The following is a 26,070-nucleotide window of genomic DNA, read 5'->3' as shown; positions in this document are numbered from 1 at the left end:
GGGAACGAGCAGGAACAACACGAAACAGCAAATGTCAGGGAAGTAGTAAGGCCTGAATCTTTTATGAGACCTTGGGTATTCTGGTCACAGCTCCGCTGACACTGAGATTGGAATACAGATTACAGGAGGGAGCGGCTGTGACATGAAGCCCAGGCTTAAATCTTCCCAAGGTTTTAACGTGCCTCACCGTATGAATATTTTGTTATTTTATTTGGCACTGTTCCCGCAGGAGGCCAGGAGAGAGAGCTCTGACTGAGCCAGGGGCAGGGCGGGTCCCCAGATGCAAGAGAACTGCACTGTGGCTAATGAGACTCACACCCTTGTGGAGGTGTGTATGGAAGTGCGAGTGTGAGAGAGAGAATGAGTGTGTAAGATTGTGTGTGAGAGAGACTGTGAGAATGCAAGTGTGTGTAATAGTGTGTGAGTGCGTGTGTGAGACAGTGTGTGTGTAATAGTGCATGTGTAAGAATGAGTGTGTGAGACTGTGAGAGAATGCAAGTGTGTGTAATAGTATGTGAGTGCATGTGTGAGAATGTGTGAGAGTGTGAGAGAGACTGTGAGAATGCAAGTGTATAACAGCATGTGAGTGTGTGAGAATGAATGTGAGACAGGATGAGTGTGTGAGTGCACATGTGAGAATGAATATGTGAGACTGTGTGTGAGAGAAACTGAATGTGGGAGAGTGTGTGTGAGGAGTGTGTGTGAGACTGTGTGAAACAGTACGGGAATGTGAGTGGGTATGTAACAATGTGTGTTTGAGAGAGAATGAGTATGTGGCAGAGTGTGAGTGTGTGTGAGTGTGTATGTGAGAGACTGAAAGAGTGTGAGCATATGTGTGAATGAGTGTGTGAGAGTGTGAGTGTGTATGTGAGAGTGGGGGGAATGTGTGTATGTGAGAGACTGTGTGAGAGAAACAGTGTGAGCATGTGAGAAAGTGTATGAGACTGTGTGAGAATGAGTGTGTGTGATAGTGTGAATGTGTGGGAATGTGTGTGGGGGAAATGTGAGTGTGTGGGGGAAATGTGAGTGTGTTAGAGACAGTGTGTGAGAGACTGTGGGCCTGTGTGAGTGAGTGTATATGAGAATGTGTGAGTGTGGGGGGGTGCGAGCTTGTGTGTGTGTGTGTGAGAGAGAGAGAGACTGTGAGCATTAGAGTGTGTATGTGAGAGTGCGTGCACACGTGCACGTGCACGAGAGCACAGATCCCCTGTAATCCTGTCTCATGCAAGGCCTGGCTGCTAAAACCACTAGAGCTGTTTATGAATTCACTCGGCTTCACAGTGAGGAGAAGGAAAGAAAAGAGCAAGACCCCGTGCTGAAATGAATTTTATGCCTAAGAGCCTGTCTTGGGAATGCAAATGGTTTAAGAGTCTCCAAACTAAGATGCCTTTTTGGGAAAATGGGGAAAACCAACAAGAACTTGGGGGCCTGGAGGGACTGCAGGACATGCGAACAAGAGAATCTGCTGCTCCCAGAGGGGTGTGCTCCGTGTCTGGGTGTTAGCCCTGTAGGTTAACTTCCAGCAGAGCTCCCAGTAAGGACTGTGGATAGAGCATGCGCTTTGCATGCACTGTCCTGATGGGAGGCCCTAATTTAAGGCCAGAGCATTGGCAGAGCCCCAGAGAGCCGCAGGTGCCGGTGGGGGGGGGGGCATGTAGCGAGGTCCTTGGAGTGCGAGACTTTGAATTGCTTTGCTGGAGCACGACTTGGCAGCAGATTTGATCGTCTGGATTTCGCTTTTCCACACGGGTCCACATCTGGTAGGACACGCTGTCTCCTCGCCAACCTGCAAGTCAGTCAGGCGAGGCAGTGACCCCAGCCAAGCACCAGCCACAGAAGCAGGGGAGGCTGATGACGCAGTGACCTTTGGAGCTCTGGCATGGCAGGGACTGGAACCGGGGTTCCTGGGGGTGGCCTTGTCTTTGGTCATCACAGGTTGACGACCGGAGTAGCTCTGGAAGGGGCAGACGTGGGTGAATGAGGGATAGTCTTTCATAAAGAAGAACTACTTATCAGGTGACTGTTGAGTGTCAGGCTCTGATCCAAGTGCTTTTAACATACTTAATCTTCACAGCAAATCTATGGCGCAGGTATCTTAACCTCATCTTAGAGATGGAGAAACTGAGGCTCATTTGAAGATTGGTTGATTGATTGATTGATTTTAGACAGACAGCAGGGGGGAGGAGCAGAGGGAGAGGGGAAATCTCCAGCAGACTCCCCGCTGAGCATGGAGCCCGACACGGGGCCCCATCTCACGACCCCGAGATCATGACCTGAGCCGAAATCAAGAGTCAGGCACTCAATTGACTGAGCCAGATGCCCCTGGAGCCAGGTTTTGAATCAAGGCTGTCTCCAGAGAACTTGGCCTTGAACACCCACTGGGGTAGCTTTGGCCTGAATCTGTTTCTTCACTTGAGCTGCCACTCACTGAGTGCTTACTAGATGCCAAGTTCCATGCTAGGTGCTGGGGGTACAGACTGGAGGAAGACAGGGCCCTTGGTCCTTCAGGGTCTCACAGGCATGTGGACACCCACGCCAATTGGCAGTGGTGCCATCGATGCTCTGAGAAGGCTGGACACGGTCCACAGCAGTGGCCGGTCAGCAGAGACAGGATGGCTGCATCCCGTCCAGCCTTTTGTGGTCCCCTTTGTCAAAATCTACTACCCTGAAGGCTCCATCTGCCTCCATCGTTGACACAGAGAGCTGGCCTTTCTACAAAAATGGAAGCTTTGTAGGGGAAGAGAGGGGTTGTGGACAAAAATGGCAAGCAGACCCACCAGAGAAATAGGCCCAGCTGCTTGTGGCAGGAAATCCTCTAGTCTCGTTAGCCCCAAATTGAGGCAGAACAAAGCTGAGTCCATTGAAACAGAAAGAATAAGTAAACAAAAATAGAAAAGGGGGAAAACCCACTTTAAGTTGAATAAACTACCGCTGAGCCAGCTCACGAGTTCAGACGGGGATTCTCATGTTTCTAGGATATTTTCAGATTCTGATGGTAATGAGGGGAAGACCATTGTGACCTTGAAACTTGGTCTGGGGGAGGACAGAGCTGAAGACCACCAAGACATCGCACACGGACCACCCACTGCAGATGCTTGCATGGATCGGCTGGGCGGTCTCTTAGGGGTCCTGCAAGGCCCTGAGCCCTAGTTTGTAGGGCGAGTGGAAGGGGGAGAGCAGGTGTTGAAAAGCCATGAAAAAAAGAATTAAAACAAAAATGTACCTCAGGCTCCCTTCAGCTAGCAGCAGGACTTCCTCTCTTTCTCTCTCTCTTTCTCTCTCTGAATTTGATATTATTACAGGAGCATTGTCACGAATTCAATTTTCACTTGATAGTGAAATACCAGTCAGTCCTGGGAGTGGGCTTCTCGTGAGCCCCCATAAAACCGTGGAGGAGTGTGTGGGGTGGCACTACTCTCAGACCCCAGACAACACCAGGAAAGGGTGTACCCTGGGTGTGAGCAGGGTACACAACGCCAGGAGACACTGGCATTGTGTAGATGCTGGCCAGGGAGCCGGTCACCTGTGTGTGAATCATAGCGTTGTTTTGAGGATGGACTCAGTAAGTGTCTGTAGGGTGCTCTGGCCAGAGCCTGGCATGCACATCAGTGCGCTGTAAATATCAGCTGTTCCTCTGTTTCTTCCTGGGCAAAGCCATGCCATCCTCTCTCTGCAGAATGAGAAACTGACGTCAAGAAAAGAGAGGCACCGTTGTGGGTAGGAAGGAGCTTCTTTTGGCTTCCCTTAACTTTTTTCTTTTTTCTCATTTCAGTTCTCTGCTTTCCTCCTCATGAGAAGGCCAGCAGAAGTTGAGTTGAACCTGGGGACTGGTCCAGGGCTGTTGAACTGAGTGTGGGCACCAGTGGTGTGACTTCCTATGGTGACAGGGGAAGCATGCGTGGGGGGGGGGGGGGGCGGGGATAAGGACGAAAGTGGTAGAAGGGAAGAAAAGGAAAGCCAGGTTGAAGGCACTAAGTTTCTTCCAGTGTTGAGCAGCAGCGTGGCCGGTGACGGCTGAGTCCACAGTGGGGGTGCCGGTGTTTCTCTTCCTCGGAGCTGCACCTGCTCTTGCTGGCCCCATCTGGCCCGCCAGGTGGGAGCCCGCGGGCCACAGCAGTGATGCCAGGCCGGGTCTGCTGCCGGCTGCGGGGAAGCGCGCTTGCCTCGCACCCTCTTGCCCGGGGCCCTTCCTCCCTGCTCCTCAGCCCCCTTTCCTTCCACTCGCTTCTGCGGACACAGGAGGGCAAATTGCATCAGCCCCGAAAGGACAGGGCGGCTGTGGGCCCTGTGCCATCTGCGGTGACCCAGGGCTATGCGGTCAGCCCCCGAGACGTCTGCTGACTCGGAGGCAGAGGGATGAACACTTTCAGCAAAACTCTGACCGGCAAGATTTTCTCTGTGTTCTGCCGCCTCCCGCCCCTGCAACCCGCCAGGTAGTTGACTTTCTGTGACAAGCCTGAGAAACAAGCCTGGCATGAGAGAACGTGGGGAGAAACCAGGTTTGGGAAATTGCTTTCAGGACACAAAATTCCCATAAGCACAGGCTTGTCCCCCACGAGCGTCATCGTCCCTGATGTAGATGTGTCTGTGTGTGAAAAGTTGAGGGACGTGATCTAAGTGTCCAGCCAGCGTGTGCCACAGGCCTGCGATCTGCCAGCCCTGCGCTCGTTGATGGGGGGGGTCTCTGGTCCTCCCACGCTTGGCTGTGGGGATGACACCCGGGTCGGGTGAGCAGACAGGTTCTTAAAATGGAATTGGGGGCTGACGAGCAGAGACAGCTGTATTGGTTCCCCCTGTTCCCCTTTGCTGGCTTTTTTTTTTCTTTCTTTCATTCTTTTCCTTTCCATGAGAGCATCAGAAAGGTCCCATCTGCCTTTTAGGGGAGGGTCATGCTTGGTGACTGGTAGCATCTGGGGTAGGGTCCAGTTCATTATGCCACCCAGAATATCAAAGTGGTTTAGGCGTTGGAGACCAGGGAAGGAAGAAGGGATTTAAACACACACACACACACACACACACACACACACACACACAGCCCAACCCTGCTGCCAATCGGGTCGTTCGCTCTCTGTCTGCTGTCTGCAGGCTGCTGCTACCCACTCGTTACAATTAAAATGAAGTGTCCGTCAGCGGCTATCTTCTCTGTGTGGCCCATATGTTTCTGAGCTGATACTGTCCGGATTATTCTGTTCGGGAAAACGATAACGGCTGTTTATAACCTTGGCAAAGACTGAGGCCCTAATCAGGCTGGAGCACATTTTCACCAACTGGCTGATAACAGGCTGTTAGCAGCCTTATCGCTGGGGAGAGATAGGCCAAAATAAGCAGATCTGTGAGCACAGGAGCCCAATCGAGTGGTACACACTCTGGCCCCAGCTTTATTTTTAGATTCCCTTTTCCCGGTTGATATCAGAAGGCACAGAGGAAGGAGGTGGGGGGTGGGTAGTAAAGTGTGCCCCCGTGGGGTGTTCATCAACATGAGAGGCAGAGGGTCAGCCCGGCTTCCGGTGCTCCGGGCTCCCTTTAAATGAGGGAAAACACGTGCAGGTCTTAGGAGACAAAGGAAGGGAATGGACTCTGTTTCCCGGCCTGGTGTGTGGGCCCTGATGCCTGTTCAGCTCAGCATCTCCCCGCTGTTGGAGTCTCCATCCGGACCGGCAGGCACAGGTGCTGGGCTCTTCCCGCATTCTGTCCTGCTGTAGGGACTGACTTTTGCTTTCTGTCTTAATCCACTTGCCTGGGCATCTTCATGGCATCCCTCCAGAATGACATTCCCTGCCCAATTCATCATCCTCACACAGGCGGAGAGACCACACAATGGGTTGGGGCACGAGGAACACAGGCGTGCCTTCAAGTGCAGAGGAAGGACATTGAGTGAGGCTCGAGGAAGGGTATAACCTGAGGCCCCCATAACGTCTTGGCTTGATAACTTGTCCTCAGCCCCAAGGGAGGAACTGTGAAGTTTTCAGAGAGGTCCGGGTTGCTGCCTCTTGGTGTAGCCTTCAAAGAAAAGCCCTTCAAACCTGTCCCTGTGCAGGGAGAGATAGAAGCCAAATCCACAGCTGGCTTTTGCTTCTAGACTCAGTTCTCCGAAACAAGTCACAGCTGGGCCTTGACATGTGTGTGGTGTTAGAATAGTTATGGATTTGAGACAAAAAGATATACATGAGGTCGTCAAGCATGTGACGGACGTAAAATGTAGGAGGGAAGCTGGAACAGCGATGGGCAGCAGACGTCATAAAAAGGGAAGTTTGAAGGTATCATTTGCCGTGGACAGTGGAAGTCTGGCATTTACTCTGTTCCTTCTGCAGAAACCTTCCTATCCTAAAGAGCAGTGGGGATTTTACTGTCTACTCTGCTTCCGTCTGTCTGTCTGTCTGTGTCCATTTCTTCTCTCCCCTTTCTTCCTGTCCTCTCCCTGCTCTCTCTGCAGCTGCCCGATTCCCGACTCACTTTTGTCTGCCTGAGACTGAGCGAGTGGAGTCAGGTGGTGGGAAAGAGGGGCAACGGGACCCGTGTGTGGGGGAGGGAGGCGTTTTCAGGGGCACACAGATTGAAGTAAGCACAGAAGGCAGCAGAGAGCATTATGACCATTATCATGCAAATCTATTTACAAGGCTCCCTTTATTCATTAATCTCTGAATAGCAGGACCCTACATAGGGTCTAAAATAAGAACCACCTGTGCCTCTATAACCAAAAAAATACGGGTGTTAAGAACAAATGTTAAGGAAGGGAAAAATTAAATATAAACAAGTCCAATCTTTCTGTCATTTAGATCTCCATCTATATGATTTTACAGCTCACATGTTGCAAAATGGCCAGCTGGTTGGCAATTTAGGGGACATCCCCCAAGTTGAGAGAAAATCTCTGGGGAGGGTTGGAAATGTCATGAAATTATTCAACAGTCTGTTTTTTTAAAAATCCAAACAGAGGTGTTTCTACACCAATTTTTATTCTCCTTTTGGAGGTTAGTACCCATACATGGAATATAAATGATTTGGGTTAATGTTTTGGACTCACTGGTGAATTCAATAGAAAGGAATCTTTTACATTATCGTTACCGTATTCATAGTAATATAATATAAAAAATCTAAATCTGGAAGAGACCTTACATATGATCCAGTTCAATCCGCTCACTGTCTATTAAACCTTTAATTAAGAGTTCTTTCCACGTAGTCCACGTCCCCATTTGTCACATCACACATAGACTGGTTACATTATCTTTGGAGCAGTTATTCTTACAGGGAGCAACATAGCTCTTGCAAACACTTATTACCCTGTGTTATAGGCAATTAGCAGGGGCTGCAGGGAGATGTAGGGACGGGCTCCAGCTTTCTTTGCCACAGTTGCTAAGATGGCAGAATACCAGCTAGAAAGTCCACAGACGACAACCTATCCCACTTAGGGCTAAGCACCTTCTAAGAAAAAATACAAGAGTGCCAATGGAATGGAATGGCTTCCATGTTCCTTTAAGTAGGACTTTGAGTGGAGTAACAGTTCTCATTAAACTCTGTCAAGAGATTGAGTCCTTTAGTTCTAACCGCCAAACATTATTGGTCACAAGTATTAGAGTCATAGAATCTGAGAACTGGAGGGACCCACTCTAAAGAACTACCCCCTTGTCATGTAGATGAGGAAAGTGAAGCCCCAGAGAGGGGACTGGACCTGCCCCGTGAGTCTGAGCAGGAGCTCCAACTAGGGATGGGGACGATATCCTACCTTCTAGCTCAGTGTTTTTTCATCTTTATGATGACTTCATAGGATGATTTAGTTGTGGGATGAAGAATTTAAAATAAATCCCTTAACTGTCTATGCCACTGTGTATTCATCTATAAAATGAACGTCGTAATTCCCCAGTTGATTTTTAAGTTCCTCAAGAGCTGGGACTGTGCCATCCATCTGCACCTTTCCCAAGGCACCCACCTCTGCACGTGGGACTGCTCAATAGATGTTGACTACTGAATATTTGAATGAGGGAATGAATGAACATGACTTTTAATTGGACCTTCTCGAGTGATGACTCTTTCATTAAATCATTCTTTCTAAGTTGCGTGCACATTCCCAGCCATCCACTTCTTAAATCTCTTTCAGGAGAAACAGCGACAAACGGTGATGAGGTCCTTGGCGGTTCTGACGGAAGACCTCTCAGGACTGCCGCGGCCTGATTATAACCAGGGAATTTTGTCGTTGTTTGCCTTGCGTTTGGTTGTTCACAAAGCCCATGCTCCTGAGGTCGGTTGACTTTGGGGTTCTCAGGAGCCGGGGTCCAGCACCTTCTTAGTTGTCCAGGAACCTTCTTTCCATTTTTCCCGGTGCTGGAAGGAGAACTTAGAAGGGGCGCTAGGCGGAGACCTTATTTAACGTCCTGCTTCTGTCTGTTCCCTTGTGTCTAAATGATACCTGGATCCAAGTAGGAGTTGGCACATGGATGAGTTAAATGTAGGTGGATCTGCTTTTGCTTCACGACTTGGAAGCAAGAAGGTGGATTGCAAGGCTGTGGATTATCGGAGTCGATTCCTCTGACTCAGAAATCCTGGCCAGGAGACACTTTTCCCCTCATAGCATACGTTCTGTCAGTCGGTTAAAAATCTGTACCTTTGGGGGCGCCTGGGTAGCACAGTCCTTGAGTGTCTGCCTCCGGTTCAGGGCGTGATCCCGGCGTTCTGGGATCGAGCCCCACATCAGGCTCCTCCGCTGGGAGTCTGCTTCTTCCTCTCCCACTCCTCCTGCTTGTGTTCCCTCTCTCGCTGGCTGTCTCTCTGTCACATAAATAAATAAAATCTTTAAAAAAAAAAAAAATCTGTACCTTTGGACCTTAACTCCCACCGCCAGGGCCCTTTGTGTCCCAGGCTTCTCCCCTCCTTACCCTGAGAGGACTGCGCACACAGGCTGATTATCCACCCAGGCTTCCGAAGGCAGCCGTTCAGAGGGTCAGAGGGGTTACTTGGGGGGTGGGGGTGGGGGTGACAAAATTGTAGTTCTTCAGATCGTACTTGCCTCTCAGAGGCAAGTGCCTGGCGTCCTTGGGTCATTAAATATAAAGACATTCTGCTTATGAAATATACCAGCAAGATGTTTTCAGATCAGATGAAGACGGTGTGTGTGGCGACTGCCAGCGAGTGTGCTTTTCCGCGTGTGCCTCTGAACACAGCGCCCGCTGGTCTGTGCCAGGCAGCGGTGCCCTGCCCGGGAGACGGCATCATTCATTCCGGCATCTTAGAACCTTCTTAAACATTCAGTCCCTTAAGACTCCTGTGAGTTAAATAAATAATAAGATCCTTACCCCCTTGAACGGAATAGGAAGACTAAATTTTGAAAAATTAGGCAATTTGGCCCAAGGCAGAATGTGCAGAGAAAGCACGACCCGGTGAACCCACCGTCAGCGCCGGCGGCAAGAATTTTCCCTGTAAACATGTTTATCATGGGGGGTCGCCGTGTGGCTTCGCGGGGGGCTTTCAGTCAGTCTTCAGACTGACGTTCAGCACCTGAGACGTGCCTGCTACTGAGTTATGAATGGTTAAAGAGGAACAAGGGAAAAAAAGATAAAACGGACACAAGTCCTTTCTTGTAAGACCTGAAGACACTGCCGGTGTGACAGCTCCATGGGGAACATAGTTAAAATATGAAATATTACGATACAGACGATACTGGGTTTTGGAGGTGGAGAGCGGTTGAGTTGAGGGGTAGTGGTGGTAGGGAAGGGAGCTGGGGCTCTGAGTTGAAAAATGGGTAGGATAGAAGTCAACAGAAGGTGGAAGAATGGGCCTTGCATTTGAGGCGAACCAAATAAAGGCAGAAAGATGGGAAAGAGGGTGACCGCTTTGTAGCAGCTCTTGCTGTATCTCAGTATCTCAGTTTCCCTTCTGGTAAAAACTAAAGGGCATGGTACTGGTTAGGAGTGTGCCACCATGAGAAGGACAGCTGAGGGTAACGGATGTGTTCGTAGCTGCCAGAACAGAATGCTCTAGGTCTGACCTGCACAGCATGGCATTGGCTCTATGTTCTTGGGTTTCTTGAGAGCCTCGGTTTGAGAACAGGGCATCGGATGTGTTTCTTCGAAGACTTTTATCCACTTGGTGTGGGGTGCCATCAGAATCAGACTTGGGGCAGAGGAAGGCCCTTCATGGCCACAGGAAGAATCCAGACCAGAGAATGTAGCCATATTGGGAAGAAATCCTTGGGTGTCCCAGTGGCCCCTCCCTTCCAAGACTGAGCTCTGTCTAGGATTGTCAGGCAGGTGTTCAAATAAATAATGCATCTAAAAACACTTCCAGCAGCAGCTGGGACCGTCTTGGTAGCTCTAGGACAGTGGGAGTACATCACCTCAGCTACTTGGGCAGGTGTGTGTTGGCTCCAGAAAGTTAGAACAAACGCTCTCTAGACATATCCCCTACATGGACTAGGGCCCCATTTCTGACGGAGAAACAAAATGAAGCATTTATTTCATCAAGCCCTGCCTGGAAACAGGTGTGCCTTGGCTGAACCCATCAGTTCAAAAACACACAAATTAATAGGCTTCCACTAGGGGGAGACTGTGGTTTCAGAGCACTGAGTTGGAATCAATACTACCTGCTCCTATCCAGTTCTTGTCCGTCACTAACAACAGTATCTAGTATAAGCTTAGGAGATTAATCTCCATTAATGATCAGAATGAAGATGACTTCACATATAGCAATCTATTTAGCACTTATTATGTGTCAGACACTAGGTATTGTTCTATTTACTCCTCAAAAAAAAAAAAAATCAAGATAGTTAACATTATCCCCCTCCCCAAATAGTTCTGAATAGTTCATAACAGTTAAAAACTTTGCCCAGGGGTGCGTAATGCTTAAGTCATGGAGTTAAGTCTGATTTCCTGAGCTATGATACTTTAGGAAAAATGTGAACTTACCATTAACAGCATGTTTTACTTTTTTTTTTTTTTTTTTTTTGACTCTAAACTTAAACTTATAGATTAGTATAGAAAAATATGTTGCGGGGCACCTTATTGGCTCAGTTGGCTAAGCATCTGCCTTTGGCTCAGGTCACGATCCCGGAGTCCTGGGATCGAGCCCCACTTTGGGCTCCCTGCTCAGCGGGGAGTCTGCTTCTCCCTCTCCCACTCTGCCTGCTTGTACTCTCTCTCTCTTTCTCTGTCAAATAAATAAATAAAATCTTAAAAAAAAAAAAGAAAAAAATACCTTCGTTGGCCTTGTAGCATGTTCGAGGTAATTTTGGAGAATCCAGATTGTTTTCTGCAGAAGGATGTCACCCCCAACTCCCATAAAGACAGCCGTGCCTGGGGTGAAAATCGGCTGCTGCCCATTGAAGGTCCCACTTGGATCCCACTCGGGAACTCTGAGAGGTCAAGATGTGGTGACCTTCATCGGTTTGGATGCTGCTTCTGTAGGACTAACTCTGGGACGTGCAGGTCTAAGAGGAATATTTGACAAGCAGGAGTATTTAGGATTTGGGTGACAAATGTGGTGTTGAAAATGATTGTGTCGGGTCTAGCTGTCATCACGTGATGAGTATCCATGTGACATTGACTTAGGAGCACGTGAGCAGCCAAACCTTGGATCGTTCAGGCTTTGTGGATGAACTAAGCCCACTTCTGCTACTCTGGAATCAAAGCTCATGATAGAGGTCGCCTGGCTGGTGCTGGCCAGAGACTCCGCCCGTGCTTTTGACTTCTCTGATCATCGGGACTTTATCGAAAGAGGGTGGAGCTAGCCACACACTCTCCTCTTTGTGGCAGGGACTGGTTTTGAGAGAGCAGTCTGTTTCAGAATTTCAGAGTTTGAAATGTAAAAATGCCAGTTGCAAGTGAGACAGAGGTTAGGTCTTTCTGAAACTGAGACTATAGTCCTGTGTTCCCCGTCTTTGTGGTCAACCCCCCTCCCCGGCTTTGACTTGCGCTTGGATTTACTGAAGGAGGAGGGGCTGACCCTCAAGAACTGGCCGAATGACAACCTTTTGGTTGATAACGAAAGTGTTTCAGAATTCTACTCAGCCTTGCTCACGGCCAGTGACCCCGTCAGATCGGATAAACCGAACGAGCTGGGGGCTCCCATGAGCTGCGAAGGAGACCCACACAGGCATGTTGGTGTGTGAGAGGCAATAAATGGGCAGGGCGGTGTCCCCCTGCCCGCGAAGCCACGTTGAGCCATTTTCTCTGCCCTCCCTCTCATGCAGGTTTAAATTGGAGGTGGGGTTAGGGGAAATTCTTCTGTCTGGACCTTGTCCTGGGAGAGCGAAGGTTGATGTCTGCACTCAAATGTCGCATATGAGCCCTGATTCCAAAGGCAGTACGATTCTGTGACGAACATTCGACCAGAACCTGGACATCTGGGCGTGCTAGCCATTTTTACTTGGCCTGAGTATCTGGAAGCTTTAGGCTGTTCATTGGAGTTGGAAATAGAGTATTTACAGGAAACCAGGGAGTAGATGTGTGGTGTATTAGAATCACCCGGAGACCTGGTGAAAATCGCACATGGCCTGGATCAGAGTCTCAGGACGTGGGGAGGCCCAGACCTGTGCATTCGTGAAATGCACAAATGATGCCCGGGTGATTCTGTGTCACGTCCGACGGAACGGAGGTGCGGTGCCTGTTACAATATTATGTAGTAACGTTGTTTTTGTCCTGTCCAGCAAACATGCCAGTGATGGCCCGCTCTTCCTATCATTGAATTTGAAAGTGTTTAGGCTCCTGAAAGTACATGGGGCGTGCGTGTGTCCAAGTGCGTGTGCGTGCGTGTGTACCCATGTGTTTATTTTCTGAAGCACACGGTCGGTGGCTGGCCCTGTGACATGTGATCAGAGTGATGTGGACATGCTAGCCAGGGCGGACCAACTCCTCAGGTCACCCTGCTTGCAAACACAGCCAGCGTCCTCAAGGTAAAGCTCTGAAATCCCATGCTGACCTTTTCGTGAAGCATTATAATCAAGTTGAACATTTCCAGTTGTACCACAAATGCTTGCCCCATGGGAAAACCCTTCCCTACATTTTATGACAATTGATTCTGATTTTGAGGAACTAATTTGTATTGAATGCAAAATGTCCAGCCTCCCATGGAAACTGGAAAGTCCCCATGTCCAGACAGGTCCAACGCTATGTTTTTATTAGAAAGACAGGGCAAACAATGAAAGATTGTGTTTTCTGTTTCAGAAAATCCTTCCTTCATTGTTCTGCATATTTTAATTTTCTTTCTTTTTTTCTCTTTTCTTTTTTCTTTTTTTTAACAGTCCTATGGGTCCAATGCCAGCAGACAATTTTTAGATATCTGGGCTCATGGGAAACTTCACCCTGTCTGGATTCTCAGGTCCTAGATGGCAGAAGCTGCTGGATCTTTTACTGTGTGTTCAGTCTCCCATCGTGCCAAGGACCCCTATGTGAACTTGCTGACCCCTCTGAGAGACTCTTGGATGATGTGGCTGACATTTGTACTCTGTAGTGAAAGTCAGCATTTCACTCCCCGCGGGGTAGTTCTGGCCACAAAGGAAGCCGTGCTCCTAGGACTCTGTGATGAACGCAGGAGCCCCGGGGCCTTCTGACTTCCTTTGGAAGAAGTCACAGAAACTAAAGCTACTACTTCTCAGGCTAACATCTGCTGACATAAACAGGCGCCCCTCAAGGATGCCTTATGCCAGTGCCCAAACGAGGGGCTCCCGTGGAGAAACATCACTGAAGTTGCGCTCCCCCCGCCCCCAGACCCAGCTAGGTGTCTTCCTCCGCGTGAAGCGCGAGTGGTATTTGGGCAGGCGTGTGATGAGACGCCTGTTATGGTAACAGAGATGCCCAGTGGAACATGCTCGTTTGACTTTGCAGTCTCTGGTCCAGGGAATGTGCTGGCCCTCCAGTGGAGCCTCCATGGGCTTAGGGCTTCTCTGGCTTCCTTTCTGAGGGATACTCAGCAGTGGTCGTACCTGTGTTGTAACAAAAGACAAATTGTAGGGGAATCCTCTTGGGCGGGGGGAGGGGTTCTCTTTTTCCAAAAGAACTTCAGGAGATCTTAGGAAGGCATCATCTTCTCCTTCCCTGACCAGTGAGGAGATGGCCAAGCGAACTAGGGTAGCTGCGGGGTCTGTAAAGGCTTCTTCCAGTCCCAGGAGTCTGTAAGCATTCTCAGGTGTGTCGCAGACAGTCTATTCCTATTTCTGGAATTTGCCTTATGGCATTGTCATGCAGGGGGCTTTTTCTGGTCGTGCTTTGTGGTAGAAAGGTCAGCTGTGCACCAGGAAATATGGGACTCACCACTCTTCTCCCCCTCGGGCCCTGGAGCAGGCATTTGACTGGGATGCCTATGAACTGGGGAGCGAGAGGATCTTTAAGACTTTCTCCCTGATTCTCAGTGTGGCCAGAATTCTCTTTAGGACACTGCTTCAAATCTGTGACTCCCATCTGTGAAATTGGGTGACTGTATTTGGTGGTGGTTGGGTTTTTTGTTTGGTTGGTTTTTGGTTTGTTTGTTTTTTTCTTTTTTGCTTTGTACAGGATTGGGAGAGAATGGAGGTAGAAGCATAATGACTTAAAAGCAAAAACAATTGAGTTCTTTGAGCTACGGCACTCTGCTAGGAGAGCGCAATTGTTTCCTGTTGTGGAATACCTTCCAACACATTTGTCTGGATGCCCTCACTTTTCCATTTGCTGTCATTGGCATGAAGGAGCAATTTACTGAAGGTTCACTCATGTTCCCCAGGTATGAAGACAGAGCGTTTTGCAGCTGGCCCTTGAACGAGGCAGGGATTAGGGACACCAGCCCCCTGCACAGTTGAAAATCCGCATATAACTTTTGACTCCCCCAAAACGTAATAGCCTACTGTTGACCCGAAACCTTGCCAATATAACATCGGCATATACTGTAACTAGTTGACGAACACATACTCTGTATGTTATATGTATTATATGCTGCGTTCTTATGATAAAGTGAATTAAAGAGTTATTAAGAAAATCATAAAGACAAAAAAAGAAACCTGTGAAGGAACCTGTGTATAAGTGGACCTGTGCAGTTCAAACCCGTGTTCTTCACGGGTCAGCGGTATTTAATTTCTCATTAGTAGCTCCCCTGTGGTTCCCCCTTCTCTACCTGGCTGCCGTGGGGAAGTGGGGAACCCCATCCAGGGATTAACCAGGGTGCATACGTTCACTTAGAATGTTTTATTTGTTTGTTCATATATCCGTTCATTTAACAAAACTTTATGGAGCATCTTTTTGCCACAGGCTGAATTTTTTTTTTTTTAAGATTTTATTTATTTATTTGACAGAGATAGAGACAGCCAGCGAGAGAGGGAACACAAGCAGGGGGAGTGGGAGAGGAAGAAGCAGGCTCATAGCGGAGGAGCCTGATGTGGGGCTCGATCCCGGAGCGCCGGGATCACGCCCTGAGCCGAAGGCAGACGCCCAACCGCTGTGCCACCCAGGCGCCCCTGAATTTTTTTTTTTTTAAGACTTTCTTTATTTGAGAGAGAGAGAGCAAGAGAGCATGAGTGGGATGAATGGCAGAGGGAGAAGCAGATCCCCGCTGAGCAGGGAGCCTGATGTGGGGCTCGATCCCAGGACTTTGGCATCATGACCTGAGCCAAAGGCAGACGCTTCATTGACTGAGCCCCCCAGGTGCCCTGCAGCAGGCTGTATTCTAGGCACTGGGGTTACAATACGAATGGAACAGACAAAATCCTTGTCCTTGTGGAGCTTCAGTGTTAGTGAAAGAAAGAGACAGTGAATACGATCTGCCGTGGTGTCAGATGGTACACTATCCTATAAAGTCCTAATGTCTTCAGCCCAGTTTTGCATCTTACCCCCGTACTGACCCTCCGCTCCCTGGCAGGTGGTCCCCGGCTGGCGATGCCTGGCTGTCACTGATTATACATACCTGCAGGGCTTACACTCATGCTCTGTAACCATTTCTGCTGCAGGATCTTCTTGTCGCTCACTGAAGCCTTAATCTCTTACACTGCGATCAATGGGCGTGTGCCTTTCCCACTTGGATGCTCATTTTTTAATCCTTACTGCCTCCTTCAATGTCATCCTGTTCCATTTTTCTTTATAGACTTTCAGGTCTACTGTACCTGCTGATTACTTAGTGGAGAGTGCTGGGCATCTCCCTTAATTAATTCCATCGATTTCAAATCCCACAAGGTTCGAGGTCCTTAGATTCCTGAAACAGCTAAATGGAATGTCTAAATTCCAACCTTTTCCTTCTACAAATTGTTTTGCCACAAAGTTGCGGGGGGAAGTGCTGCAGTTTTATGTGTTTGAAGGAGTGTATTAATCCACAGAGGATTCTGCTTTCTTAGCTGGGCTTTTTGTAGATGAGGTAGAAGGAAAAAGGGGGGCTTGGATCTCTCCCTCTTTCTCTTTCTCTCCTTCTCCCCATTTATTTCCATAATGCTGGCTGAGCTGGGGCATCGTCTTAGCAGCCAGTGGTTTCTTGAATTCTTTGAAGAAGGGTATGACCGTCAACCCAGGACTTCTCTTTGAGGAATAACCGCATAGGGTTTTTCCAAGAGGATACCGCTAAAACCTATGGCAGTGACCTTGTTGAGTGATACACATGTGATTTGCTAATGCTCCCTGTTAAAAGGAAGCACGGGACTTCTGGGAAAGGGTTATCACCTCGGGCTCGGCATCATAAGGTTTGGAAGAACAGGCCATCTCCCACGTGAAGGTGAAGAAATCAGCACTGCTGGGAACTTTAGAGGTTCTGACCTCATCTCCCTCATTGTATAAATGTGAACACCGAGTCAGGAATTTGCACTGATGGAGTCCTTGACGTGTGCCAGGCCTCTGGATTGGGCATTATGCACATGCGGTGTGTGAATGGTGCAGTGACTGGCTGGATTGGGCGGATTACGTGCTGCGACTAAAACCCCATCCCTTTCCAGTCATCCTACTGCCTCTTCTTAGAGCCAAAGAGCCAGAGAGAGGCAAGGGAGACCCAGGGCAACGCAGTACCTTTGGCGGACTCCTTAGAGGCTTCTGCGAAGCTCTGCCTGCTAGTCTGGCAGACTCTGGGTGCTGGCCAGCCCGGCTGAGCTCTGAGCATTGGCAGTTATCAAAGAGTTAATGTGGGACCCGTGTGGGTGGTGGGCAAATGGAAGGGGCTGGAGGGAGAGATCGACAGATGAATACACCACCCTCCTCGCCCTTGTGCCATCTGACCATCTGAAGTCGTGTGAGTGGTGGAAGGCCAAGAAGCACGTTCTGAGAAGGGCGTGGATTTCTCTGAAAGGACTTTTTCCCTTTCTGCCGGGGCGGCCAGGCAGCAGAGCCCTGCCCTGCCCTGCCCGCGGCTGAGGAAGAGGGCTCTGTTGCTATGCGCCAGAAGCTTAATTTTATTATTGCTCTCCCCTATTTAATGTCTGTCTCTCAGGCAGCTGGTGATGTTTTAATGAAGCTGGAATTGTATAGTCTGTAACGCTGGATAATCATAAGCTGCCGAGTCAGAATCAAATTAATAATTCATGAAATTAAAGTGTATAATTAATTTGAACCATGCAGATGAGAAGAAGGGCCAGCACCCACAGCCTGGAAGGAGCTGACGTGTGGGGAGTGTTTACCGAGCTCAGCTTCTGTCCCCAAATAGTGTCAGTCGGCATAAGGGTTAGGGGTTGCTGTGAGCCTGTCGGTCCGTCCACCTGCTCACGTATGCTTACCGGACACAAGATGCTTTTGCCTAAAACTTGAACTAACCTCAGAAGCTCCAAGCATTTTTAGTGGGTTTTGATTCAGACTTCTCAGGCCCCAGAAGGAGCTTATTCCACCCAGAAATGAGATTGTCAGACGTTATCAGGTTATGTATCCTTGTAGTGGGGATCCCATTGAAAGCTCCATCAAAAAGTTCACTCTTCGGTGCAGATCGCAAAGACGTAAATCAAATCCAAAAATTTAGGCCTTTTATTGAGCATCCAGTCCCTTGTATTTCTATCTTGTGAGTGCACGTACACACACGCGTGCGCGCGCATACACACACACACACACATATGGACACACACACAGCAAATGCAAATGATGTGCTCTAGACAGCAGCAATGATGTGTTTCCCATCTAGCATCTTGTTTATTTTTTTCTCCCAGATGCCCTTGGCCTGGCAGTAGCTTGAAAAGATATTCTTGGTGCCGTTGCTAGCAACAAAGCGAAGGGAGAGGAGCCCAAGTGCCTCATCCAGGGCTGGGGACTGGTCTGCCTGGGTCTGAACGGCACTGATGTTTGTGTTTCCTGCCTCTCTAGGTGTAAGAGGCAGGGGTTCTGCTTATCACTTGTGGTGTTGACATCGCTTGCTGGGCATTTTGCCTGCGTTCTGCAGACGTTGACTGGGATTCCTCTGCTGTATGTGTAGGGGATGCCTGAGCTGGCCCTTAGTTTGGAAAGACAAATGCTCTGGTATTCCAGTGAGGGAGGGATCTCTGGGTTGTGCTTTTCATTAGACAATCCCTCTGCTGTTGCAGCCCCCTAAGCATGGCATCTCCTTTTCCCAGTGGAGGCTTGCAGAGAGTGAGAAAGCGAAGTGGGGAACGCAAGCGTCCGTTCCTCTTTGTCAGGTCTTTGAGAGTTCTTGTTCTAAAGGGACAAATGATTGGAAGCCGTGATACAGAGTAATAACGCATAAACCCCCAAAGGTTTGGGTTGCATTGAGGCTCAGTTGCCTTCACAGTCTTGAGTCCTCAGAATGTTTATTTGTCCCTCACATAGAGGCTTGCTCGGTCTGCCTCTGCGTTCACACGCTTAGCCAGAAACACCGAGAGGGAGTTGTACTGGTGGGAAATCTCCGGGGGTACCCAGGACCTCATAGACAACATCAGTTCTCTTTACTGTCTCTGGACCTGTGTGCTTCCCCTAACGGGCCTTTGCTCGCATGGCCTCAACTTCTGTAGCACCCTTCTGCTTTCTCACAGGTGACTTCTCAGCCCCTGGTGGGTTGCCAGACTGGCTGACTCCCTGCGCACACATCTCAAAGTTATAGCTTGCTCCCAGCAATCCTTAAACCATTGCCTGTCTCCCACTCTCAGACTAAGGCGCAAATCAGAAACATCTGATGCCCAACACATAACGAACTCATTTTGGGGCAAAAATAATGGTCCTGTAATATGTCTGGCTTCTTATCTTCAAAGCACTTCACCTATACAAGTAAATCCTGACTGTGAAGTTGCTATCCATCTTTCCGTAAGCTAGAGAATGAAAGTGACTTGCTCAAGACATCTAGAGTGCTTGACACCATGATGAGATGTGCTTTGTCTTACTTTCCAATTGGTAGAGGGAGCCTTTGACAGCCCTAGGATTTGGAAATGAAATGTAACCACCTACGCACATCTGGAATTTTCTACCCTTGTGTTCAGTTAAAAATTTTTGACTGCCCTGGGTGACTGGCTGCCATCTTGCTGGAAAAGTGTTATACCGCGTGGATTCTTGTATGGCCCTTTTAGGCTTAAAAGTTAAATGTGTTTTTGAAAAGATGAAAAATCATTTCAGACTGCTATGTAATGACCAGAGTTTGTGCACAGTGTTTACTTGCGGTCTCTGTTTTTGCATACAGACATTATGATCAACCCATTTCTGCCTCCTCCAGGGAATGGGATCTTTCTGATTTGAATATGTTGATTACAGTTTGCAGAGGCTGAGGTCTTTTTTTTGTCATGAGCTTAGTGTAGAGAGAATGGGAACGATGATCCTGAGTCTACCCGTACATTCCCTGGATAATTGGACAGTGACCCTGCCAGCCCAGTTATTTTAGCCAGGCAAACAGTGAGTAAGCTAGATTGCCATAGGATCAGTGTCATTAATCAGGTGGCCTTCAGCCATGAATATGGCTGGAACCAATGAATTAACCAAAACAAAACACCAAAAAACAAAACAAACAATAACAAAAAAACACCTGGTCACATCTGGGTATATGAATAGATGCATGTTGAAGCCACATCCTGGAGTTATATAAAATTGTGAGCGTGCCTACTTACCTCATCATTGAATTAGCACTATGTGTGAAGTCTATTGGGTATGAAATGGAGGTCTGTGGAGTATATAAATGGTCTTTAGAAAGTCTTTTAGGAACAGAAGTACTTCCTAAAACCCATAATGACAAAATAACGCTTTGCTGGTAAAAAGAGCCCTTGCGTCTCCCACGGTGAAATAATTCTTCATGGTGGTCCTTAGTTAATGTCTTTATAGCAGTATTTGCATGGGGCTGGCAGGTGCATTTTTTTGCAGAGGAAGGAACTGAGACCTGTCTTGGGGTCAGCGACCTCATTGCCATCCCTTAGGATAGGGGCAGAGTTGGGGCTCCACTTCCATCTTGGCATTGGCTTCCTCCAAGAGCCTCTCTTGGGCTTCCGTAATGCATGGAAAAGCCTTCCCCTTAGTTTTCTGGGTTCCCTCCAGCGACTCTTTTTGATCACTTCATTTTGGTCAGGTGCTCAAAGCAAAGCAATATGGTGTACGGTTTTGCTAAAGCCTAACACCAAGCTTAGGCTTTATTAAGTCATGGACCCCTAGGGACAAATATTCTGACCCTGTTAGCAGCTCCTGAGTGAGTGACTGCACTCCCCCCGTGGCATGCACATAATGAATATGTAATGAAATTCAGTAATTGACTTACTTAATTTATGTATTTGTTTAATGTGTGGACTTAATATCTGTCTTACCATCTCAGAAAATCTGCAATGTCTGTTGGTTTCAATTGGAAGATTGTAGAAGTCAGGGACTAGGCGTGTGCAATGTTATTTGCTACTCCCTGTGTCATGTAAATGAAACTACATTTGGTTATAATTCAAACTAGTACAACTCAGATACAGGGCATTTTAATAAAGTGCACTTTTCAAGAACTACCCTACTTTTAAAAGTAAACAGGGCAAAGGACCTTCATTTCGTGCTTCTGAGCAGTGGGTGGGAGTTCTTGGGTGGGTCTTCCAGCCTGCCGCCTCCACTCACACAGTGGCGATTGGTTTTTATTACTGAGATCTAGAGATTGATTCTGTGTCACATACACAGTCCGGTGGTGGTAAGGTCTTGAGTTGGTTTGGAGCAAAAGCCAGCAGTCACGTCCCATGTACCCGAGATGACTCATGACCACTTTCCTTTGGCATGTGAGGAGGGGGCCTCTGCCGCTCATGCCCTGAGGCTTTCTGACGTTGTTACTAGCTAGAGTTTGGCTGCAGCTCATGGTAGATCGGCTTCTTTTCGTTTGAGCCCCAGAGGTTTTTCTCCAGCCTCCAAGTTAGTGGTTAGTACTGCCTTCCTCTTCGAGGGGCAAGTATGTCCCTTAGCGGACAGGGAGGCTCTTACCTTGTTGATGTTTCTAAGTGGGATTTGTCAGCATTTGTGCCCTCCCTCCATCCTTTACCGGGGATATGAGAAGAGAAACCAATGAACGAAAGGTGGGATGGCTCATTCTCGCGCATTCTGGTGAGGATGGGGTGACTCTAATGAACATGGGTGAACCATTTCAGGCTGTGGTTCTTGGAGACGCGAGCAAGGAGCCCACATGCCGTGTTCCCATTTCTTGGGCAAACCAGTAATTTATTTGTTTTCCAAAATGAAGCCAAAAGCATAGGAGGAATTCGTAATTTTCAGAAATTATTTATTATCAGTATAACATTTCCCCACAGGCAGCAGATAGCCCATTATTCAGAATTATAACCTATCCTGGATTTAGACATGGCCTGAATAATGAAATTGGGGGAAATGCAGAAAATACGGGTATTAATGTTAACTAAACATACTTCACTCAACAGAAGGAGGGACCTTCTCTCAGCTACAGATTTATTTGTTTTCTCAGAAATGCATATTTTTTTGCTCAGGGCCTCTGGGTTTTAACTTTACACCAGTCGAGAGTCGCTGAGTAATTTTTAACTGCAGGATGCATCTCTTTCCCGACATTCTCTCCACCCACAGCAACATAGTTCAGCTGAAATGGCCTGTTATTTTTCTTCACAGAGCCATGTCTCTGCATGGGTGAGAACTGCAAAACCAGTCAGGAGGAATTTGATATGCCAAATGGGTCAGCTCATTATAACTTCTAGGAAACCACGAGATAATTGTAGGGTTACTGCTGGTAGGCTCCTCAGCCCCGTGTTAGGCGTTCATACTCTTCTCTGCTCCACTTGCAACGGCTGCTTCTCTTTGTAGCACGTTTGCTAGGACATCTGAATAAAGGTGGGACCATGACTTCTCAAGGCAGAGTTTTCACGGCAGCATCCAGGAATATGGGGTAACTGACCTTAGAGGTTTAAAAGAGCAAAACTAAAATATGTGACTGAATTCTTATAGTAAGGAAGAAATAAATTTGGGGCAATCTGCTTCAAATGATTAGAGTACCTTTGTTGATTCAAAGTGAATTTTCCCTAAATAATATCCTATTGATAAATTCACTCACTATGAAATGGTCAAGGTCCTACTGAAGACATTCATCCATGTATTTATATTTGGGTCTTCATCTATGAGAGTAGCAATAGGTTGGGCCTGCTTTCTAGGGACTCACGAGTTAATATAAACGTTTTTAATATGGGTGTATAGATTTCAGGGGATTGCATACATGTGTATGCATGTGTTCCAGGTGTATGTATATGTCTTTATATATATGTGTGTATATATAAGTAGTAATACTAATAATAGGCAGCTTTTCTATAGCAGTTACTATATGCTTGGGCAGTTCTCAGTAGGCAGTTTGTTTTAAAGAAGCAGATGAGGTGTAGGTATAAATATTATCCCTCTTTTACAGTGAGGGAGCCTAAGGTCCCGAGAAGTTAACTAACTTACCTAAGGTCACACAGCTCATAAGTCACGTATTTAGTGAATGTAGATGGGCAGTCTGGCTCAGGAGCCTGTGCTGCTTCTCACATAAGTGTAATAAGCAAAGGACAGATGGTAACAATAAGAAGAATAAAAGAAGAAGCAGGGTGCCTGGGTGGCCTCAGCTGATTTTAGCTCAGGTCATGATCTCAGGGTTGTGAGATCGAGCCCCACATTGGGCTCCACACTGAGTGTGGAGCGTGCTTAGGATTCTCTTCTCCCTTTTCCTCTCCCTGTATCCTTCCTACCCTGCCCCCCACTTGCGTGTACTCTCTCCCTCTCTCAGAAAATAAATACATAAAAGAAGAAGTAACCATCACCAGATTTTCCCTGTGCACCAGGGAAAATCACATCCATTGCCTCATTTAATCCTGTCCATAACATGCTGATGTGGGTGCCATCCGTACCCTTCACTTTTTGCACATTTAGAAACAGATTTCGTTTCTGACTTGCCTCATGTTGCACATCTGGTAAGCAGCAGCTCTTTAGTATCGTTGGGGTACATCCCGGAGGGCTTCAGGACACCTAGAGCCACATATAAGTCCCTGTGAGGGTCGCAGAGGCCGAGCTGGGTTTGCAGGAGGGTGGGGATGGCGGGCCTGTCAGCTGGCCAGAGCATGGAGTCTGTGAACCCATTTCTCATCGTTTTGTTTTGCTCTTCTCCATGAACATAACCCTGAGTGTATGTTCCAGACTTGATGGCATCAAAGAGGGAAGACAGAGCCAACCCCCTGCAAGAGCAGTTACGTGCCTTGTTGGCGGTGGCCTGGTGATGACAGTTGTGTGCCCAAAGTCAGCATGTGGGTGTCCTGACCTCTCCAGTGCCCATCTCAGGTAGTAGAAGGGTGTGTCCTGGGACCTCTCTATTCATGGTAAGGATGGCATAGTGTCATTTTTTCATCCTGGGCCTTATGACCTAGTTAGGTGTACTATTTGGGGGAAGGAGATGATTCTCTCCTCTCACCTTTCCCCTCAGCCCTCTCCTGCCTCTTGGAAAAGGTTCAACCCCATCTCCCCATGAAATGTTTTACTGAAGAAAGAGCTCTCTGGCCCTCCCTGTTCTCTTCACTTTAGCTACCGCAGGTGAAATGGGATCTGAACAGCCTGGCAGTTCAGGCTCCAAGATTCATCATGCAGAAAATGTACTGCTTTGCCGACCTTGGTCAAGTCTAGAGGGGCAATAGGGCACAAAGTCAAATGAGCTCAACTGGCTCCGCCCCCTTGGTGTTAAAGAAGCAACTGGAATAATCATTTGTGGCAATATTTTGCCATATTTTCTCTCCTTTTCATAGTTGTCAACACCTGTCCCTGGATGGTGGGATTTGGGGTGTGCTCTTTTGCTTAAATGTGCAGAAATGTAACGCGTGGTTGGGTAGTGCTCATCAGAATGCGGGCAGAAAAGTGGAAGGCTGGTGGGGTTTTGCCCATGCAGTACGTGTGTGCACACACGTGCACACATGTGCGTGCGTCTCTGACACATGGGCAGTAGGTCTTCTGGAGGCTGACTCCCTCTCTGTAGGCTCTAAAAATGTCTTTACCAGCGATGACCCACTTGACCTATTTTTGCAAGTGTCTTTTGCCTTCTTCCTACTCTTTGCTTTTCCTTCCCCCATCAGACATGTTAATGGCTCATATCATTTTCCCTTTTCATCAGCCAAAAAAAAAAAAAAAAAAAATCTCACTTGGCTTCCCCTCTGATTTCAGCCTGTCACTTGATGAGGTCCCTGCTATTTATATTTTTGTTTGTTCAGAGGGAGGGGGGAAACATATAAATAAAGCCCAGGCAAACCCAACCGCCCTGCTTGATTGGAAGGGACTCCCTGGCCTCATGGCAGCAGGGCTGCCTAACTGGTAGTTAAGCAGGGACCAAGAGGTCCACACCATGAAAGCCGTTGAAAGGGTTACTGGGAAATGCAAACAAAAACAACATGCAAATGAGGCCGCCAGCAACAGGTAGGCTTAATCAGATGCTGTCAGATGAATTCAGCATCTCCCCGATTGTCGCCTCTCTTTGCCTCCCATTCGGAAGCCCTCATCTGCTCCAGATGTGGTTTAATTTACTGCGACTTGGCTAATTACTGTAATTAAGGATTAATTACTGTTAATTACTTTCACATAAACTCAACGCCAGTCAAAGAGCGGAGCCTTATGAAGTCTGCCACAGAAGTGAGCACGGCTTGGCGGCCTGCGTGCGCTCTGCAGGTCCGTCGATGGCGCCTGGGCCCCTGCTGCCACAAATCTTCCTGACCTTCCAGCCTAGCCAGCGGGATGGCAGGGCCAAAGGTGTGGGAAGGGTCAGCGCTCAGGCCCTCACAGGGCATCAACTACCAGGCCCTTCCCTACACACGGGGCAACCAGAAGGACAGGGATGATGTTGGGGAGAGGGCCTGGTCAACCCGCAAAGAGAGTCGCAGAGCACCAGCCTTCCTGGTGGATGTGGGAGCCAGCCTTGTCTTCCTTTTCTGTGATTACACCGCTGGCTTTGTGAGCTCGTAAAGAAGCCAGACAGGAGATGTTCACTACAGGTAACTGGAGCAAAAATAAAAGAGGGGGCTGGAAATCAGCACCAGGCCATCCATTTCCTTCTGAGTCCTGCCTTCCCTTCTCAACCCATGGGCCCGGTTCTGGTGAGGAATGGATAAAGGAATGGTGAAGCATACTGCAGGTACCTCATCACACAAATACAAGATTTGTGCCACCCCAAATACCTGTTCCCCAACTTTGCCTGGGCTCTCAGCGCTGCCAGCGAACGCTTCCACGAGATACAGAGAAGCACGTTGCCCTGGTGACTGTTAAAGCATGTGCCCTTCTTAACCTCCTGGCAGATGACATTGCTTTTTATTTCATGAAGAAAATGGAACCCTTTAATCTCAAAATCCCTCAGTCTCCATGGTGTCTCCAAATGTATCCATAGTCTACCTTACTCTTCTTCGTCCTCCATGAGATATTCCCCTTCCTACCTGTGCCCCTTATGCTAGTCTCCTCTCTCTTCTGACCCTTGTTATCCATGGCTGTTTGTCTTCTGTGTCTTCGTGGGCATTCTTAGTCCTTTCTAACCTATGGGAACCTTCCTGTGTCTCCATCTTTCTTAGCCACATAGTCTTTCCCTTCCTTATATCATTCATTCCGCTTGCTGACAGAAATCTCCCTCTAATCTTTCTCAGCCTACTTCAGTCTCCCTTTGCCTCCGTCCTTAGACTGTTCTAGATAATGGCACCAAAGCCCCATAGCTGCTTGAATGTAGCGTGTAATTTTCAGTCTTCTTATTGGACTTCTGTCTTGGCTGTGCGTAGCACTTTTCTTCATG

The 26,070-nt window shown here is 48.1% G+C and overlaps 1 protein-coding gene and 1 long non-coding RNA gene across 4 annotated transcripts in view; one reads left to right on the top strand and one right to left on the bottom strand.

Moving 5' to 3' along the window:
* Window positions 1-26,070, top strand: part of PBX1 (PBX homeobox 1) — a 281,408-nt gene that overhangs the window by 139,500 nt on the left and 115,838 nt on the right. The gene's annotated exons all lie outside the window — the stretch shown is intronic.
* Window positions 5,332-25,369, bottom strand: LOC125283494 (uncharacterized). Its single transcript, XR_008960530.1, has 2 exons — window positions 11,182-25,369; window positions 5,332-9,253 (listed from the first exon to the last, which is right to left on the bottom strand). It is a non-coding gene; the product is annotated as an uncharacterized LOC125283494 (long non-coding RNA).

This window comes from Ursus arctos, unplaced genomic scaffold (assembly GCF_023065955.2).
Source record: "Ursus arctos isolate Adak ecotype North America unplaced genomic scaffold, UrsArc2.0 scaffold_2, whole genome shotgun sequence".
NCBI classification, from domain to species: Eukaryota; Metazoa; Chordata; class Mammalia; order Carnivora; family Ursidae; genus Ursus; species Ursus arctos.
This window is presented reverse-complemented; position numbering and strand designations above follow the sequence as displayed.